Source organism: Somniosus microcephalus, unplaced genomic scaffold, assembly GCF_052327205.1.
Source record: "Somniosus microcephalus isolate GS21.2 unplaced genomic scaffold, FLI_Smic_1.0 scaffold2, whole genome shotgun sequence".
Taxonomy (NCBI): domain Eukaryota; kingdom Metazoa; phylum Chordata; class Chondrichthyes; order Squaliformes; family Somniosidae; genus Somniosus; species Somniosus microcephalus.
The window spans coordinates 2,825,154-2,846,700 of record NW_028225189.1 but is presented as its reverse complement, the minus strand read 5'-3'; the positions used below and the strand labels follow the sequence as shown (position 1 = coordinate 2,846,700).

The 21,547-nt window shown below is 48.2% G+C and overlaps 1 pseudogene across 1 annotated transcript in view; it reads right to left on the bottom strand.

Moving 5' to 3' along the window:
* The window catches only part of LOC147084094 (uncharacterized), a 445,069-nt pseudogene that overhangs the window by 166,496 nt on the left and 257,026 nt on the right, over positions 1-21,547 (bottom strand). The window lies entirely within an intron of this gene.

The following is a 21,547-nucleotide window of genomic DNA, read 5'->3' as shown; positions in this document are numbered from 1 at the left end:
CCGTGTTGTACCTGCACGAGGAGTGTTTGATGGGACAGTGTAGAGGGAGCTTTACTCTGCATCTTACCCGTGCTGTACCTGTCCTGGGAGTGTTTGATGGGAAAGTGTAGAGGGAGCTTTACTCTGGACCTAACCAATGCTTTACCTGCGCTGGTCGTGTTTGATGGGACAGTGTGGAGGGAGATTTTCTCTTTATCTAACCCGTGCTGTACCTGCCCTGGGAGTGTTTGATGGGAATGTGTAGAGGGAGCTTTACTCTGTATCTAACCTGTGCTGTACCTGCCCCGGGAGTGTTTGATGGGACAGTGTAGAGGGAGCTTTACTCTGTATCTAACCTGTGCTGTACCTGCCCTGGGAGTGTTTGATGGGGACAGTGTAGAGGGAGCTTTACACTGCATCTAACCCGTGCTCTACCTGCCCTGGGAGTGTTTGAAGGGGCAGTGTAGAGGGAGCTTTACTCTGTATCTAACCCGTGCTGTACCTGCCCTGGGTGTGTTTGATGGGACAGTGTAGAGGGAGCTTTAGTCTGTATCTAACCCGTGCTGTACCTGCCCTGGGTGTGTTTGATCGGACAGTGTAGAGGGAGCTTTAGTCTGTATCTAACCCATGCTGTACCTGCCCTGGGAGTGTTTGATGGGATAATACACAGGGAGCCTATTGCCCATGATGCACCCTCCAATTACTGCTCCGATGGTCCCAGCACTTGATCCCCCTGAAGATGCCTCCACTTCTTGCCTCTGGCGCCCTTCCTGTTACAGGGAATAGACTTGTTTCAGAGCACAAGAAGGGAGATGTAATATCCTTGCCGTATCCCAAACACCATTCCCACTAACCTTCTCTCTTTGCCAAAGCAGGATGGAGACACACTGAAATAAAGTGAGGGGAGACTTTCTGGAGTATAAAGCAAAAAGTAGAAATGGGGGCCTTTGAATATTGGGACCTCACATTCAGAGGATGGGAGGGAGAATTTATCAGTGGTAATTTTGGGAGTCAGTGCTCCCTGCCTGGAGTCTCAGTACGCGGGAGCAGGGTTCGAAATGGGACTGATTGTACAACCTGCATTCATGCCCAGTGAGACTGCACACCAGGAGCAGAGCCTGGTCATGTGACTCTGTAATACCTAGAGTGGGAGGGGTTTGGGCTGCTTTGTGACATGGTCCCTGGCTCCTTTCTGATGTCACCTGGAGACGGTTTACACCCCTGGTTACACAGCATCAGTGGGAGTCAGTGTGTGTGGAGCTGGACATGGCAGCTGACACTGCCGGTGAGTCCAGTCCATATAAATAGGGGAAAGGAAAGAACAATTTAATATTAAGGTAAGTAATTCAACCTAATGTCATTAATTACAAATATATTCAAATTAAATCTAATCATAGTCACAAAAATTGTATTCCAATTACAGATTCTAGAATTAATAATAATCAGTTTTATGTTAAAGGATTCTTGGACTGAACAGTATCTGTGAAAAGTGGAGAGAGGAGTCGAATCATCGTCACACTAACTGGGACTGGATGGAGGTGGCTGGATTCACAGAGCCGATCAGGTGGGACTAAGACCCCTCCAGAGGTGAGAGTCTAACCAGCCACAGGGAGCTGTCTGACAGCTGCCAGAAGACTCGACCTTTGATGCGACAAGTTGACTCGAGCTTAACTTATGTGTGAAGCTACCTGGTAGTGCTTGACACTTACACGTAGAGGGATTTTTTTCTGCATTCTTACTATGCATTACCTGAGCTGGTGTGCATCATTGGATAGTGTCAGAGGAGTTGTACGCTGCATTTAACACATGCTGGATCTGAGTTGGCTGTGGTTGGTGAACCAATTTAGAGAGAGCTTTACCCTGTTTCTAACCCGTGCTGTACCTGGCCAGGGAGTGTTTGATGCGGAAGTGTAGAGGGAGCTTTACTCTGTATCTAACCCGTGCTGTACCTGCCCTGGGAGTGTTTGATGGGACAGTGTTGGGGAGCTTTACTCTGTTTCTAACCCATGCTTTACCAGCCCTGGGAGTGTTTGACAGGACAGTGTAGAGGGAGCTTTACTCTGTATCTTACCCATGCTGTACCTGCCCTGGGAGTGTTTGATGGGACAGTGTAGAGTGAGCTTTACTCTGTATCTAACCCGTGCTGTACCTGCCCTGGGAGTGTTTGATGGGACAGTGTAGAGTGAGCTTTACTCTGTATCTAACCCGTGCTGTACCTGCCCTGGGAGTGTTTGATGGGACAGTGTAGAGTGAGCTTTACTCTGTACCTAACCCTTGCTGTACCTGTCCTGGGAGTGATTAATGGGGACAGTGTAGAGGGAGCTTTACTCTGTATCTAACCAGTGCAGCATCTGCCCTGGGAGTGTCAGATGGGGCAGTGTAGAGGGAGCTTTACTCTGTATCTAACCTGTGCTGGACCCCAGCTATTCACAATACATATTAATGATCTGGACAAGGGAACTAGATGTAATATCTCCAAGTTTGCAGATGACACAAAGCTGGGTGGGCGTGTGTGCTGTGAGGAGGATGCCGAGAAACTCCAGTATGATTTGTATAGGTTGGGTGATTGGGCAGAAGCATGGCAGATGCAATATAACATTGATAAATGCAAGGTTATCCATTTTGGTGTCAAAAACAGGAAGGCAGATTATTATCTGAACGGCAATAGATTGGGAGAAGGGGAAGTGCAACAAGACCTGGGCGTCCTTGTGTGCCAGTCGCTGAAAGTAAGCATGCAGGTGCAGCAGGCGGCTAAGGCAAATGTATGTTGGCCTTCGTAGTGAGAGGGTTTGAGTACAGGAACAAGGATGTCTTGCTGCAGTTGTACAGGGCCTTGGTGAGACCGTACCTTGAGTATTGTGTGCCGTTTTAGTCGCCTTATCTGAGGAAGGATGTGCTTGCCATGGAAGGAGTGCAGCAAAGATTCACCAGGCTGATACCTGGGATGGCAGGAATGATGTATGAGGAGAGATTGGGTCGATTAGGCTTGTACTCACTGGAGTTTAGAAGAATGAGAGGGGATCTCATTGAAACTTATAAAATTCTAACAGGACTGGACAGACTAGATGCTGGGAGGAAGTTCCCGATGGTCGGGGAGTCCAGAACCAGCGGTCACAGTCTAAGGATAACCCGTGCTGTACCTGCCCTGGGCTTGTTTGATGGGACAGTGTAGAGGGAGCATTACTCTGTATCTAAACCCATGCTGTACCTGCCCTGGGAGTGTTTGATGGGACAGTGTAGAGGGAGCATTACTCTGTATCTAACCCGTGCTGTACCTGCCCTGGGAGTGTTTGATGGGACAGTGTAGAGGGAGCTTTACTCTGTATCTAACCCGTGCTGTACCTGCCCTGGGAGTGTTTGATGGGACAGTGTCGAGGGAGATTTACTCTGTATCCAACCCGTGCTGTACCTGCCCTGGGAGTGTTTGATGGGACAGTGTAGAGGGAGCTTTACTCTGTATCTAACCCGTGCTGGACCCCAGCTATTCACAATATATATTAATGATCTGGACGAGGGAACTAGATGTAATATCTCCAAATTCTAACAGGACTAGAGAGACTAAATGTTGGGAGGAAGTTCCCGATGGTCAGGGAGTCCAGAACCAGGGGTCACAGTCTAAGGATAAGGGGTAAGCCATTTAGGACAGAGATGAGGAGGAATTTCTTCACCCAGAGAGTGGTGAACCTGTGGAATTCTCTACCAAAGAAGGCAGTGGAGGCCAGTTCATTAAATATATTCAAGAAGGAGTTGGATATATTTCTTAAGGTTAAAGGGATCAAGGGATATGGGGAGAAGGCAGGGACAGGGTACTGAATTTGGATGATCAGCCATGATCTCATTGAATGGCGGAGCAGGCTCGAGGGGCCAAATGGCCTACTCCTGCTCCTATCTTCTATGTTTCTATGTTTTCCTCACTGATTGCAGCTCTTAAACAACACCAACTTTACAAAAAAAGCCCCGTGCGGCAGCCTGGAGCTCGGGTCCAGCGCGCAGGTGCAGGGGAGGATGATTGACAGGGGCCCAGGGTGTGTGCTGAGCATGCGCGGTGCGGGCCAGGCGCCTGTGGAGCAGGAGAGGGTGGGGCCATGGGGTGCATGCGAGGTGTCAGCCACAGCTCAACGCGGCGGCTGGAGCGCTTTCTGGAGCGCGGTGGCTTGTGGGTATTGCAGCCTCCATTACTGTTGATCCTTTCAACCAACCTGTGCAGCAACTGGGGCCTGAAAATCAGCTTCACTGCCCCTGGGCTGGGAAAAGGGGGACATGAGACAACATTCTCCCTCTTACTCATTTCTAAACTCCTTTTACAGAGTTTTAGAAGTGGAGCATTTACAGACCGGAAGCTCAGACCAAACATCATGTCAGGATCAGACAGAGTCGCTCGATTCATCAGGACCTGAATATCATCGGCCTTTGCACATGGAAGGAGAGAGCAGCGATCACAGCGCAGACAAACCGCTCACGTGTTCCGTGTGTGGACTCGGATTCAGCCGATCGCCTGACCTGGCGAGACACGTGCACTGTCACACCGGGGAGAAACCGGGTAAAGGTGGGGATGGTGGGAATGGATTCAGTTCCCCGTCTACATCAGAAGTTCATCAGCGCAGTCACACTGGGGACAGTCCGTTCACCTGCTCCGTGTGTGGGAAGGGATTTGTTTATTCATCCCACCTGCTGAGACACCAGCTTGTTCACACTGATGAGAAACCATTTAAATGTTCTGACTGCGGGAAGAGCTTTAAATGTTCTGGGGATCTGAAGCAACACCAGCAAGTTCACACTGATGAGAGACCATTTACATGTTCTGACTGTGGGAAGAGCTTTAAAAGCTCCAGGGACCTGAAGCAACACCAGCAAGTTCACACTGATGAGAGACCGTTTACATGTTCTGACTGTGGGAAGAGCTTTAAAAGCTCCAGTGCTCTGACCAGACACCAACGAGTTCACACTGGGGAGAGACCGTTCACCTGCTTCGTGTGTGGAAAGGGATTCTTGCAGTCCACCAAACTGCTGGCACACCAGCTTGTTCACACTGGGGAGAGGCCATTTCCCTGCTCTGTGTGTGGGAAGGGATTCACTCAGTCATCCAACCTGCTGATACACCAGCTTGTTCACACTGATGAGAGACCATTTAAATGTTCTGACTGTGGGAAGAGCTTTAAATGCTCCAGGGGCCTGAAGCAACACCAGCAACTTCACACTGATGAGAGACCGTTTACGTGTTCTGACTGTGGGAAGAGCTTTAAAAGCTCCAGTGCTCTGACCAGACACCAGCGAGTTCACACTGGGGAGAGGCCATTCACCTGTTCCATGTGTGGAAAGGGATTCTTGCAGTCCACCAACTTGCTGGTACACCAGCTTGTTCACACTGGGGAGAGGCCATTTCCCTGCTCTGTGTGTGGGAAGGGATTCACACAGTCATCCAACCTGCTGATACACCAGCTTGTTCACACTGATGAGAGACCGTTTAAATGTTCTGTCTGTCAGAAAAGCTTTAAAAGCTCCACAGACCTGAAGCAACACCATCTTGTTCACACTGATGAGAGACCCTTTAAATGTTCAGACTGTGGGAAGAGCTTTAAAAGCTCCAGGGCTCTGAGCACACACCAGCGAGTTCACACTGATGAGAGAGCTTTTAAATGTTCTGTCTGTCAGAAGAGCTTTAAAAGCTCCACAGACCTGAAGCAACACCATCTTGTTCACACTGATGAGAGACCCTTTAAATGTTCTGACTTTGGGAAGAGCTTTAAAAGCTCCAATGACCTGCTGAGACACCAGCGAGTTCACACTGTTCTGTAGCGCAGGGCCCTGTAGACCTAGCTGGGGTGACATGAAAGTGGAATGGACGAATGCTTTATAAATTCTTGTGCAATTGTTTAAACTTTCAATCTGTTGTGCTGATGATTCCCTTGATATGACTGTTAATGTTATTTTTGTTTTTCTCCTTATCACAGGCAATTGCCTATTAAAAGTCAACCATCACAACCAATAAAACCTGTAACATAACCAAAAAAGTTTAAAGGAAACTTAAATTAAATGAAGATTCTATTTTTGGTGGTGATGATGCATGCCAGTCCCTCCGGTACCCACCGGTCACGGAAGGCCTCGAGCACGCCGGTGGACTGTTCATGTTATTACATCAAATGTACATCACAGAAAGAGGCCATTTGGCCCAACTGGTCCATGCCGGGGTTTATGCTCGATGCGAGCCTCCTCCGACATATCCTCCTATGTTTATCTGGCTTCTCCTTAAATACATCTATACCATTGGCCTCAACTACTCCCTGTGGTAACGAGTTCCCCATTCTCACCACTCTCTGGGTAAAGAAGTTTCTCCTGAATTCCCTCCTGGATTTATTAATGACAATTATATTTATGGCCCCATAAATATGATGAGATTCTGTTAAGCTGCCCAGTATGTTGTTGTACTTTGTCTTTTTCTGATGAATGAAGCATTACTGAGCCCCTGTACCCGTGTTATGGGATGAAGTGCCAGACAAGTGAAGGCACAATGTCTGGGTGTGAATCTGATAATAACCTCACGGACCGTATAGGTGTGATAACCAGATGGGCTTGTGGTTATAGTCTGGTCACAGATGGACTAAATTCCCTGAATTAGCAGGAGTTCAGGAGGCGGTCAACAGACGGGTCCAAACAATCCCATTTCCTGAGCGGTAACCAAGCTTGTGTATAAGAACAGGCCACTTAAGCCGTTGTCAGTTGGAACAGACTCGAGAAGATCGCGCACGAATCCACTGTACTTCTATTCTCCAGATTGAGGGAATTATCACCTGATCTGTGTTATGCAGCGCTCTTAATAAAGCCTGGAGAGACAATTTGTGTTCTTGTGAGCTTGATTATCTGGTATCCGAACCCCTGGGACCCCCGATCATTAGAGTCAACCTCAGTGTGTGGAAAGGGATTCCCTGGTGTATCCCACCCGCTGACACACCAGCGTGTCCACAGTGTGACTGCGGTGGGTCGATTCCACTGTTTCCGATGCCTTTAATCACATCCAGGACTGAACCATGTTAATTCAGGCAACTGGGGCTTGTTAATGTTAAAAGCCCCCAATAACTGGGCTGGATTTAAAGATTATTCCCTGTTCTCTCAGTACTAGTGAGCAGAGAGAAGCTGATGTTATAGAATCATAGAGCACAGTAGGATGCCTTTCGGCCCATCGTGCTGGTGCCGGCTCTCTGAAAGAGCGATGCAATTAGTCCCACTGCCCTGCTCTTTCCCCACAGCCCTGCAAATTTCTGCTTTTAGTATATATCCAATTCCCTTTTGAAAGTTACTATTGAATCTGCTTCCACCTCCCATTCAGGCAGTGCATTCCAGATCATCACAATTCGCTGTGTAAAAAAAGTCTCCTCATTTCCTCTCTAGATTCCTTGCCAATGATCTGAAATCTGTGTCCTCTCGTTACCGACCCTCCTGCCAGTGACAACAGCTTCTCCTTGTTTGCTCGATCAAAACCCCTCATAATTTTGAGCACCTCGATCACAGCTCCACTTAACCGTCTCTGCTCCAAGTTATATTGCCATTGTTTTGTGAATTGTTGCTGTGATTGAGGGGCTGGATGTCCGTGCCTGGGGAATAGGACAGTCGATCCTCATGAGCACCGAGTGTCAGCATCCAGCAATCTCTGGTCAGGGACTGTCTTTTTAAACTGCCTCACCTCAGCTTTTTGACTCCCTGATTTCATTATTAAACATTTCAGAGTTTTTGCAGAGTGACCAAGGCTGAACAGATAAATGTGAGGTATTACATTTTGGTAGGAAGAATGGGGAGGTCACTTATCACTTGGAGGGTGCGAGTCTAGGTGGGGTCGAGGAGGAAAGGGATCTCGGAGTACAAATACACAAATCACTAAGAGTTGCGACACAGGTTAGCAAGGCCATAAAAAAAGCAAACCAAGCTCTAGGGTTTATTTCTAGAGGGATAGAATTGAAAAGTAGTGAAGTTATGCTAAACCTGTATCGAACCTTGGTTAGACCACACTTAGAGTACTGCGTACAGTTCTGGTCGCCATATTATAAAAAGGATATAGAGGCACTGGAGAGGGTGCAGAGAAGATTTACAAGGATGATACCAGAAATGCGAGGGTATACATATCGGGAACGGATGAACAGGCTGGGTCTCTTTTCTCTTGAAAAAAGAAGGCTGAGGGGTGACCTAATAGAGGGCTTTAGAATTATGAAAAATGTTGATAGAGTGGATACAGAGTGAATTCGCTGCTCACGATGTGGTCTCCTCTACATTGGGGAGTCCAAACGCAGAGTGGGTGACCACTTTGTGGAACACCTCTGCTCAGTCCGTAAGGGTGACCCCGAGCTTCCGGTCGCCTGTCATAGAGTCATAGAGTCATAGAGTAATACAGCACGGATAGAGGCCCTTCGGCCCATCGTGTCCGCGCCGGCCATCAAGCCCTGTCTAATCTAATCCCATATTCCAGCATTTGGCCCGTAGCCTTGTACGCTATGGCATTTCAAGTGCTCATCCAAATGCTTCTTGAATGTTGTGAGGGTTCCTGCCTCCACAACCCTTTCAGGCAGTGAGTTCCAGACTCCAACCACCCTCTGGGTGAAAAAGTTCTTTCTCAAATCCCCTCTAAACCTCCCGCCCTTTACCTTGAATCTATGCCCCCTAGTTATTGACCCCTCTACTAAGGGAAAAAGCTCCTCAGCATCCATCCTATCTATGCCCCTCATAATTTTGTACACCTCAATCATGTCCCCCCTCAGCCTCCTCTGCTCCAAGGAAAACAAACCCAATCTGCCCAGTCTCTCTTCATAGCTGAAGCGCTCCAGCCCTGGTAACATCCTGGTGAACCTCCTCTGCACCCTCTCTAACGCGATCACATCCTTCCTGTAGTGTAGCGACCAGAACTGGACACAGTATTCCAGCTGTGGCCTAACTAGTGTTTTGTACAGCTCCATCATAACCTCCTTGCTCTTATATTCAATGCCTCGGCTAATGAAGGCAAGTATCCCATATGCCTTTTTTACCACCTTATCCACCTGTTCCGCCGCCTTCAGGGATCTGTGTACTTGCACACCCAGATCCCTCTGACCCTCCGTCTTGCCTAGGGCCTTTCCATTCATTGTGTATTCCCTTGCCTTGTTAGTCCCCCCAAAGTGCATCACCTCACACTTTTCCGGGTTAAATTCCATTTGCCACTGTTCCGCCCATCTGACCAACCCATCTATATCGTCCTGCAGACTGAGGCTACCCTCCTCGCTATTTACCACCCTACCAATTTTTGTATCATCCGCGAACTTACTGATCATACCCTTTACATTCATATCCAAGTCATTAATGTAGACCACAAACAGCAAGGGACCCAGCACCGATCCCTGTGGTACCCCACTGGCCACAGGCTTCCAGTCACAAAAACAACCTTCGACCATCACCCTCTGCCTTCTGCCACTAAGCCAGTTTTGTATCCAATGTGCCAAGGCACCCTGGATTCCATGGGCTCTTACCTTCTTGCCCAGTCTCCTGTGCGGGACTTTATCGAAGGCCTTACTGAAATCCATGTATACCACATCCACTGCGTTACCCTCATCCACACACCTAGTCACTCCCTCAAAAAATTCAATCAAATTAGTCAGACATGATCTTCCCTTGACAAAGCCATGTTGACTATCCCTGATTAATCCTTGCCTCTCCAAGTGGAGACAAATTTTGTCCCTCAGGATTTTCTCCAATAATTTCCCTACCACTGATGTTAGGCTCACTGGCCTGTAGTTCCCCGGTTTTTCCCTACTACCCTTCTTGAATAATGGTACTACATTAGCGGTTCTCCAGTCCTCTGGCACATCCCCTGTGGCCAGAGAGGTCCTGAATATATGTGTTAGAGCCCCCGCAATCTCCTCCTTTGCCTCACACAGCAGCCTGGGATACATTTCATCCGGGCCTGGGGATTTATCCATTTTCAGGCCAGCTAAAACCGCCAATACCTCCTCCCTCTCGATGTTAATATGTTCGAGCATATCACAGTCCCCCCGCCCTATTTCTATGTCTACATCGTCCTTCTCCATAGTGAAAACAGATGCAAAAAATTCATTTAGAACCCCTCCTACATCTTCCGGCTCCACACACAGATTGCCACTTTTGTCCCTAATGGGCCCTATTTTTTCCCTAGTTATCCTCTTACCCTTAATATACTTATAAAACATCTTAGGATTTTCCTTTATTTTGCTCGCCAGTGTTATTTCATGGCCCCTCCTTGATCTCCTAATTTCTTTTTTAAGTATCCCCCTGCACTTTTTGTACTCCTCTAGGGCTTCCTCCGTCTTTAGCCTTTTGTATCTACCAAAAGCCCTCCTTTTTCTCCTAATCCATTCTCGTATATCCCCTGACATCCACGGTTCCCTGTGGTTTTTGGAACCACTCTTGACCTTTACGGGAACATGTTGCCATTGTATGATCTCAATCTCCCTTCTGAAAGCCTCCCATTGCTCTGATGCGGATTTTCCTACAAGTAGCTGATCCCAGTCCATTTTGGCCAGATCCTGCCTTATCCTATTAAAATCGGCCTTCCCCCAATTTAGAACCTTTATTTCCGGCCCATCCCTGTCCTTTTCCATGACCACCTTAAATCTTACCATATTTTGGTCACTATCACCAAAGTGCTCACCTACTAGCACTTTTTCCACTTGGCCGGCCACATTCCCTAGAATTAGGTCCAGTACTGCCCCCTCTCGTAGGACTTTCTACATGCTGGCTCAAAAAGCTCTCCTGGATGCACTTTAAGAATTCTACACCCTCTGAGCCTTTCACACTCTGACTATCCCAGTTAATATTGGGGAAGTTGAAATCCCCCATTATTATTACCCTATTATTTGCACATTTCTCTGAGATTTGCCTACATATCTGTTCCTCTATCTCCCCCTGACTGTTTGGAGGCCTATAGTACACTTCCAGCAAAGTGCTTGCCCCCTTTTTGTTTTTAAGCTCCACCCATATGGCCTCATTAGAGGACCCTGCTAATATATCATCCCTCCTTACTGCAGTAATTGTCTCCTTAATTAATATTGCGACACCCCCTCCTCTTATCCCTCCCCCTCTGTCTCGCCTGAAGATTCTGTACCCCGGAATATTGAGCTGCCAGTCTTGCCCCTCCCTCAACCATGTCTCCGTGATAGCAACAATATCATACTCCCATGTGTTTATCAACACCTTCAGTTCATCCACCTTATTTGCAAGACTCCTTGCATTAAAATAGATGCCATCCAGCCTTGCCCTTATATATTTGCCCTGTCTACCAAGCTGACTTGTTTTTTCCTCTATAATTGGCAGCACATCCCCCCCTATTTCAGCTCCCCTCTGTATCCCATCCCCCTGCCAAGTTAGTTTAAACCCCCCCCCAACAGTGCTAGCAAACCTCCCCGCAAGGATATTTGTCCTGCTCTGGTTCAGGTGCAACCCGTCTGACTTGTACAAGTCCCACCTTTCCCAGAAGCAGGCCCAGTGATTCAGGAAAGTAAAACCCTCCCCCCTGCACCAACTCTTTAGCCACGCATTCATCTGCTCTATCCTCCCATTCCTATAATTACTAGCACGTGGCACTGGGAGTAATCCAGAGATTACAACCTTTGAGGTCCTGCTCTTTAATCTGTTACCTAGCTCCCTAAATTCTTGATGCAGGACCTCATCCCTCTTTTTACCTATGTCGTTGGTACCAATGTGGACCACGACCACTGGCTGTTCACCCTCCCCCTCCAGAATGCCCTGCAGCCGCTCAGTGACATCCTTGACCCTGGCACCAGGGAGGCAACAAACCATCCTGGATTCACGTCTACGGCCACAGAAACACCTATCTGTTCCCCTTACTATAGAATCCCCTACCACTATTGCTCTCCCACTCTTTTTCCCCCCTTCCTGGGCAGCAGGAGCACCCCCAGTGCCAGGAAGTTGGCTGCTGCCGCCTTCCCCTGGTGAGTCATCCCCCTCAACAGTATCCAAAGCAGTATACTTGTTTGAAAGGGGGATGTCCGCAGGGGTTCCCTGCACTACCTGCCTGCCTTTGTTGTTTTAATTCACCGCCCCATCCCCACTCAGACCTCACCGTCCTCGGGCTCTTGCATTGTTCCACGGAAACCCAGCGTAAGCTCGAGGAACAGCACCTCATCTTCCGATCAGGCACTGTACAACCTTCCGGACTCAATATCGAGTTCAACAATTTCAGATCATAACCACGGCCCCCATTACATTTTTACATATTTTTTATCCACCCCTTTGTTTTGGCCCTTCCCCCTTTTTCTCTCTCCCACATGGCAGCTGTCTCTCATTCTGCCAGAACATTTCACACTTCACACTGCATCCATTGAATAAACATCTCGAGCCGTCTTTTGTCTCTTTACTGGTCCGATCTTCACTTCTCTTTTGTTCTTTCATCCCCATTTCCCAGCCCCCAAACTGGCCTTTTAATCGGTTTCATTTCCTGTGTTTCCTCTCAGTCCTGACGAAGGGTTTCAACCTGAAACGTTGACTCGATTTCTCTCTCCACAGATGTTGCCTGGCCTGCTGAGTTTTTCCAGCATTTTCTGTTGCTCAGCACACACCCTGGGCCCCTGTCAATCATCCTCCCCCACACCTGCGCACTGGGCCCCTGAGCTCCAGGCTGCTGCGTGGGGCTTTCTTTGTAAAGTCGGTGTTGGTGAAGAGCTGCAATCAGTGAGGGACAGTGAGTTTTCCCCCAGATCCGATTGAGATCAGAGGAGGGGAGAGAATAAAGGGGAATCCAAACCTGAGAGTCCATGGATCTGGGCCCCGAGCAGAGCTTCTTCAGTTTGGCGGAGCGCACCCGTAAGACAAAGGTCCTCTACCAACCTGCCCCCACCACGCAGTGCTGCCCCCCGATTATCAAAATCCACGACAAGGCCTTGGACAACGTGGACCACTTTCCATACCTCGGGAGCCTACTGTCAACAAGGGCAGACATCGACAACAAAGTCCAACACCGCCTTCAGTGTGCCAGTGCAGCCTTCGGTCGCCTGAGGAAGAGAGTGTTTGAAGACCAGGACCTCAAACCCGGCACCAAGCTCATGGTCTACAGAGCAGCAGTGATACCCGCCCTCCTGTATGCCTCAGAGACATGGACCATGTACAGCAGGCACCTCAAAGCAAAAAATAAACCCTATTCAATTTAATTTAAATAAGACAATACTTTAGAAAATAGTATTAAATATAAAATAAATATTCACAACCTCCGCCCTTTTTAGTTCAGACACACCCCTCCTCCAGCATTCATCCGTGTGAAAGGCTTAGAGGGTGCGGAATTCTTAAAGTGCATCCAGGAGAGCTTTTTGAGCCAGCATGTAGAAAGTCCTACAAGACAGGGGGCGGTACTGGACCATTCTAGGGAATGTAACCGGGCAAGTGGTGGAAGTGTCAGTAGGAGAGCATTTTGGTGACAGTGACCATCATTCGGTGAGATTTAAGGTAGTCATGGAAAAGGACAAAGATGGACCAGAAATAAAGGTTCTAAATTGGGGGAAGGCCGATTTTAATATGATAAGGCAGGATCTGGCCAAAGTGGATTGGGATCAGCTACTTGTAGGAAAATCCACATCGGAGCAATGGGAGTCTATCAGAAAGGAAAGAGAGTACAATGGCAACATGTTCATTAAATATATTCAAGAAGGAGTTGGATATATTTCTTAAGGCTAAAGGGATTAAGGGATATGGGGAGAGGGCAGGGACAGGGTACTGAATTTGGATGATCAGCCATGATCTCATTGAATGGCGGAGCAGGCTCGAAGGGCCGAATGGCCTACTCCTGCTCCTATCTTCTATGTTTCTATGTTTCACTTGGTTGATTCCGGAGATGAGGGGGTTGGCTTATGAGGAAAGGTTGAGTAGGTTGGCCTCTACTCATTGGAATTCAGAAGAATGAGAGGCGATCTTATCGAAACATATAAGATTGTGAGGGGGCTTGATCGGGTGGATGCGGGGAGGATGTTTCCACTGATGGGTGAGACAAGAACTAGGGGGCATAATCTTAGAATAAGGGGCTGCCCTTTCAAAACTGAGATGAGGAGAAACTTCTTCACTCAGAGGGTAGGAAATCTATGGAATTTGCTACCTCAGAGAGCTGTGGAAGCTGCAACATTAAATAAATTTAAAATGGAGATAGACATTTTCCTAACTGATAAGGGAATTAGGGGTTACGGGGAGCAGGTAGGGAAGTGGACGCGAGTCTAGGTTCAGATCAGCCATGATCCTATTGAATGGCGGAGCAGGCCCGAGGGGCCGTATGGCCTACTCCTGCTCCTACTTCTTATGTTCTTATGTTCATGTTGCCGTAAAGGTCAAGGGTGGGACCAACAAGCCCAGGGAACCCTGGATGTCAAGGGATATACGAGAATGGATTAGGAAAAAAAGGGTGGCTTTTGGCAGATACAAAGGACTAAAAACAGTGGAAGCCCTAGAGGAGTATAGAAAGTGCAGGGGGGTACTTAAAAAATAAATTAGGAGAGCAAAGAGGGGGCATGAAATAACACCGGTGGGCAAAATAAAGGAAAATCCCAAGGTGTTTTATAAGTATATTAAGGGCAAGAGGATAACCAGGGAAAGAATAGGGCCCATTAGGGACCAAAGTGGCAATCTGTGTGTAGAGCCAGAAGATATAGGTGGGGTTTCAAATGAATATTTTGCATCTGTGTTCACTATGGAGAACGACAATGTAGGCATAGAAATCAGGCAGGGGGATTGTGATATACTTGAACAAATTATTATCGAGAGGGAGGAGGTACGAGCAGTTATAGCTGGCTTAAAAGTGGATAAATCCCCAGGCCCAGATGAGATGTATCCCAGGCTGCTATGTGAGGCAAGGGAGGAGATTGCAGGGGCTCTGACACAAATTTTCAGAACCTCTCTGGCCACAGGGGAGGTGCCGGAGGAGTAGAGGACAGCCAACGTAGTACCATTATTCAACAAGGGTAGTAGGGATAAACCAGGGAATTACAGGCCAGTGAGCCTAACATCAGTGGTAGGGAAATTACTGGAAAAAATTCTGAGGGACAGAATTAGTCTCTACTTAGAGAGGCAAGGATTAATCAAGGATAGTCAGCATAGCTTTGTCAGGGAGAGATCATGTCTAACCAATTTGATTGAATTTTTCAAGGGGGTGACCTGGTGTGTGGATGAGGGTAGTGCAGTTGATGTGGTCTACATGGATTTCAGTCAGGCTTTTGACAAAGTCCCACATGGGAGATTGGTCAAGAAGGTAAGAACCCATGGGATCCAGGGCAATTTTTTTTTTAATTCATTGATGGGATGTGGGCATCGCTGGCTGGCTAGGCCTGCATTTAGTGCCCATCCCTAATTACCCTTGAGAAGATGGTGGTGAGCCGCCTTCTTGAACCGCTGCAGTCCATATGGTGTAGGTACACCCACAATGCTGTTAGGAAGGGAGTTCCAGGATTTTGGCCCAGCGACAGTGAAGGAACGGCGATACAGGTCCAAGTCAGGATGGTGTGTGGCTTGGAGGGGAACTTGTAGGTGGTGATGTTCCCATGCGTCTGCTGCCCTTGTCCTTCTAAATGGTAGAGGTCACGGGTTTGGAAGGTGCTGTTGAAGGAGCTTTGGCGAGTTGCTGCAGTGCATCTTGTAGATGGTACACACTGCAGCCACAGTGCGCCAGTGGTGGAGGGAGTGAATGTTGAAGGTGGATGGATGGAGTGCCAATCAAGCGGGCTGATTTATCCTGAATGGTGTCGAGCTTCTTGAGTGTTGTTGGAGCTGCACTCATCCAGGCAAGTGGAGAGTATTCCATCACACTCCTGACTTGTGCCTTGTAGATGGTGGAAAGGCTTTGGGGAGTCAGGAGGTGAGACACTTGCCACAGAATTCCCAGCCTCTGGCCTGCTCTTGTAGCCACAGTATTTATATGGCTGGTCCAGTTCAGTTTCTGATCAATGGTAACCCCCAGGATGTTGATAGTGGGGGATTCAGCGATGGTAATGCCATTGAATGTCAAGGGGAGATGGTTAGAGTCTCGCTTGTTGGAGATGGTCATTGCCTGGCACTTGTGTGGTGCGAATGTTACTTGCCACTCGTCAGCCCAATTCTGAATGTTGTCCAGGTCTTGCTGCATATGGACACGGATTGCGTCAGTATCTGACGAGTCTCGAATCGTGCTGAACAGTGTGCAATCATCAGCGAACATCCCCACTTCTGACGTTATGATGGAGGGAAGGTCATTGATGAAACAGCTGAAGATGGTTGGGCCTAGGACACTGCCCTGAGGAACTCCTGCAGTGATGTCATGTGATTAAGATGAATGACCTCCAACAACCACAGCCAACTTCCTTTGTGCTAGGAATGATTCCAACAAATGGAGAGTTTTCCCCTTGATTCCCATTGACTTCAGTTTTGCTAGGGCTCCTTGATGCCACACTCGATCAAATGCTGCCTTGATGTCAAGGGCAGTCACTCTCACCTCACCTCTTGAGTTCAGCTTTTTTGTCCATGTTTGGACCAAGGCTGTAATGAGGTTAGGAGCTAAGTGGCCCTGGTGGAACCCAAACTGGGCGTCAGTTAGCAGGTTATTGCTGAGTAAGTGCCGCTTGATAGCACTGTCGACGACACCTTCCATCAATTTGCTGATGATTGAGAGTAGACTGATGGGACAGTAATTGGCCGGGTCGGATTTGTCCTGCTTTTTGTAGACAGGACATACTTGGGCAATTTTCCACATTGCCAGGTAGATGCCAGTGTTGTAGAGTGCAGCAAAGATTCACCAGGTTGATACCTGGGATGGCAGGAATGACGTATGAGGAGAGATTGTGTCGATTGGGCTTATACTCACTGGAGTTTAGAAGATTGAGAGGGGATCTCATCAAAACCTATAAAATTCTGTCAGGTGTGGACAGACTAGATGCAGGAAGGATGTTTCTGATGGCCGGGGAGTCCAGAACCAGGGGTCATAGTCTAAGGATAAGGGGTAAGCCATTCAGGACTGAAATGAGGAGGAATTTCTTCACCCAGAGAGTTGTGAACCTGTGGAATTCTCTACAACAGAAGGCGGTGGAGGCCAGTTCATTAAATATATTCAAGAAAGAGTTCGATATATTTCTTGAGGCTAAAGGGATCAAGGGATATGGGGAGAAGGCAGGGACAGGGTACTGAATTTGGATGATCAGCCATGATCACATTGAATGGCGGAGCAGGCTCGAGGGGCCGAATGGCCTACTCCTGCTCCTATCTTCAATGTTTATATGGAACATTGGATCCAAAATTAGCTTCGTGGCAGGAGGTAGAGGGTGATGGTCAAAGGTTGTTTTTGTGACTGGAAGCCTGTGTCCAGTGGTGTACCGCAGGGATCGGTGCTGGGTCCTTTGCTGTTTGTAGTGTACATTAATGATTTAGATATGAATGTAGGAGGTATGATCAGTAAGTTCACAGATGACACGAAAATTGGTGGAGTGGTAAATAGTGAGGAGGGAAGCTTCAGGTTACAGGACAATATAGACGGGTTGGTTAGATGGGCAGAACAGTGGCAAATGGAATTTAACCCTGAAAAGTGTGAGGTGATGTATTTTGGGAAGACTAACAGGGCAAGGGAATACACAATGAATGGTTGGACCCTAGGAAGGACAGAGGATCAGAGGGGCCTTTGTGTGCATGTACATAGATCCCTGAAGGCAGCAGGACAGGTAGATAAGGTGGTTAAAAAGGCATATGGGATACTTGGTTTCAATAGCCGAGGCATAGAATATAAGAGCAGGGAGGTTATGATGGAGCTGTACAAAATGCTAGTTAGGCCACAGCTGGAATACTGTGTGCAGTTCTGGTCACCACACTATAGGAAGGATGTGATTGCATTGCAGAGGGTGCAGAGGAGATTCACCAGGATGTTACCTGGGCTGGAGCACTTCAGCTATGAAGAGAGACTGGACAGGCTGGGGTTGTTTTCCTTGGAGCAGAGAAGGCTGAGGGGGGATCTGATTGAGGTGTACAAAATTATGAGGGGCATAGATAGGGGAGATAGAAAGGAACTTTTCCCCTTAGTAGAGGGGTCAATAACCAGGGGGCATAGGTTCAAAGTAAGGGGCAGGAGGTTTAGAGGGGATTTGAGGAAAAACCTTTTCACCCAGAGGGTGGTTGGAATCTGGAACTCACTGCCTGAAAGGGTGGTAGAGGCAGGAACCCTCACAGCATTCAAGAAGCATTTAGATGAGCACTTGAACCGCCATAGCATACAAGGCTACGGACCAAGTGCTGGAAAATGGGATTAGAATAGACAGGGCTTGATGGCCGGCGCGGACACGATGGGCCGAAGGGCCTCTTTCTGTGCTGTATAAATCTATGATTCTAACTCTGAGCCGAAGTTCCTCGAGCTGCAGACACTTCTGGTCACCACACTTTAGGAAGGATGTGAAGGCCCTTGAGAGGGTGCAGAGGAGATTTACCAGAATGGGTCCGGGGATGGGGGATCTTAGCTCCAAGGACAGGTTGGAGAAGCTGGATTTGTTTTCATTAGAGCAAAGGAGGTTGCAGGGTGATTTGATAGAGGTGTACAAGATTATGACGGGTTTGGATAGGCTAGACGGAGAAAAGCTGTTCCCACTAGTTGATGGTTGAAGGACTAGGGGACACAGATTTAAGGTTTTGGGCAAGAGATACAGGGGGGATGTGAGGGAAAACTTTTTTACGCAGCCACTGGTGAGGACCTGGAACTCGCTGCCGACGGAAGTGGTGGAAGCGGAGACACTCAATGTTTTCAAGGGGAGACATAGAAACATAGAAGATAGGAGCAGGAGTCGGCCATTCAGCCCCTCGAGCCTACTCCGCCATTCAATGAGATCATGGCTGATCATCCAAACTCAGTACCCTGTCCCTGCATTCTCCCCATATCCCTTGATCCCTTTAGCCTTAAAAAATATATCTAACTCCGTCTTGAATTTATTTAATGAATTAGCCTCCACTACCTTCTGTGGTAGAGAATTCCACAGGTTCACCACTCTCTGGGTGAAGAAATTCCTCCTCATCTCAGTCCTAAATGGCTTACCCCTTATCCTTAGACTGTGACCCCTGGTTCTGGACTCCACCGCCATCTGGAACATCCTTCCTGTATCTAGCCTGTCTAGTCCTGTTAGAATTTTATAAGTTTCAATGAGATCCCCTCTCATTCTTCTTAACTCCAGGGAATATAAGCCCAATCGACCCAATCTCTCCTCATACATCATTCCTGCCATCCCAGGTATCAGCCTGGTGAATATTCGCTGCACTCCCTCCATGGCAAGAACATCCTTCCTCAGATAAGGCGACCAAAACTGCACACAATACTCAAGGTGTGGTCTCACCAAGGCCCTGTACAACTGCAGCAAGACATCCTTGTTCCTGTACTCAAACCCTCTCGCTACAAAGGCCAACATACCATTTGCCTTCTTAACCGCCTGCTGCACCTGCCTGGTTACCTTCAGCGACTGGTGCACAAGGACACCCAGGTCTCGTTGCACTTCCCCTTCTCCCAATCTATTGCCATTCAGATAATAATCTGCCTTCCCGTTTTTGACAGCAAAGTGGCTAACCTCGCATTTATCCACATTATATTGCATCTGCCATGCTTCTGCCCAATCACCCAACCTGTCCAAATCATACTGGAGTTTTTCGGCATCCTCCTCACAGCACACACGCCCACCCAGCTTTGTGTCATCTGCAAACTTGGAGATATTACATCTAGTTCCCTCGTCTAGATCATTAACATATATTGTGAATAGCTAGGGACCTAGGACCGATCCCTGCGGTACCCCACTAGTCACTGCCTGCCACTCGGAAAAAGACCCGTTTATTCCAACTCTTTGCTTTCTGTCTGCCAACCAGTTCTCTATCCAAGTCAATACCTTGCCCCCAATCCCATGTGCCTTAACTTTACACGCTAATCTCTTATGCGGGACCTTATCGAAAGCCCTCTGAAACTCCAAATACACCACATCCACTGGTTCATCGTTATCTATTTTACCAGTTACATCCTCAAAAAATTCCAGTAGATTAGTCAAGCACGATTTACCTTTTGTAAATCCATGTTGACTTTGTCCGATCCTGTCACTGTTTTCCAAGTGCTCAGCTATTACATCCTTTATAATGGACTCTAGCATTTTCCCCACTACCGATGTCAGGCTTACCGGTCTATAATTCCCCATTTTCTCCCCACCACCTTTTCTGAATAGTGGGGTAACATTAGCTACCCTCCAATCCATGGGTACTGTTCCAGAGTCTATCGAATTTTGGAAGATGACCAGCAATGCATCTACTATTTCTAGGGCCACTCCCTTAAGTACCCTAGGATGTAGATTATCAGGCCCTGGGGATTTATCGGCCTTCAATCCCATCAATTTCCCTAACACCATTTCCCTACAAATACTGATTTCTTTCAGTTCCTCCCTTTCATCAGACCCTATGTTCCCCGACATCTCTGGGAGGCTATTTGTGTCTTCCTTTGTGAAGACAGAACCAAAGTATGTATTTAATTGGTCTGCCATTTCTTTGTTCCCCATTATGAATTCCCCCGATTCTGACTGCAAGGGACCTATGCTTGACTTCACCAATCTTTCTCTCTTCACATATCTATAAAAGCTTTTACAGTCAGATTTTATGTTCCCTGCAAGCTTACTCTCATATTCTATTTTCCCCTTCTTAATTAATCCCTTTGTCCTCCTTTGTTGAATCCTAAACTGCTCCCAATCCTCAGGTTTACTGCTTTTTCTGGCCAATTTATATGTCCTCTCCTTGGATCTTATGCTATCCCTAATTTCCCTTGTCAGCCACAGTTGAGTCACCTTTTTTGTTTTATTTTTATTCCAAACTGGGATGAGACTAGATCGGCAGTTGAGGGAAATAAACTTGCAGGGCTACGGGGATAGAGCGGGGGAATGGGACTGACTGGATTGTTCTACAGAGAGCTGGCACTGACTCGATGGGCCGAATGGCCTCCTTCTGTGCCTCTATGACTCTATGTGGTTGCTGTGGATCACACTGGGGTCCACCAGCTCCCACATGCTACAGCTGCAACACATCACCAGCCCGGCCATCTCTAATGGCCTAGAAATTCGGTTTTGGCGCAGCGAGGGCTTTAGCGCCGGAAGTTAGTGCCGGCGCTAAGTCCCCCTGCGCGCGCCAAAAATTCAGTAGCGCCGCGCCCAAACGGCTGCCGGCGCTACTGAGGGGTCTCAGCGCCTCAAAACTGGCGCCACGCGCCGCATTGCGGCGCTATTCCGGCGCTGCGGCACCCGCTGCGGTGCGGCAGGCTCAGGAAGTGCAGGCCTCCTCCTTCCGTTAAGGAGGAGCTGCCTGCACCCGGCCGCGGCCCGCGATAATCTTTTAAAAAATGAGCCCGGCACCTCGGACAAGTGCCGGGCTTGCTTCTGTTCCGGGGGGGGTGGGGGGGAAGTCCGGGGAGGGAGCTGCGGCCAGGCGGCCGGCGGGAAAGCGGCCGGCCACCGCGGGGCCTTTAATGCGCCGGCGCAAAGTTCTGTAAGGCACCTCTGCCAGAACGTTGCTTGCGGCTGCCACGGGCGAGGCGGCCGCAACTCAATTTCCGAGTTCGGGCGGGTTA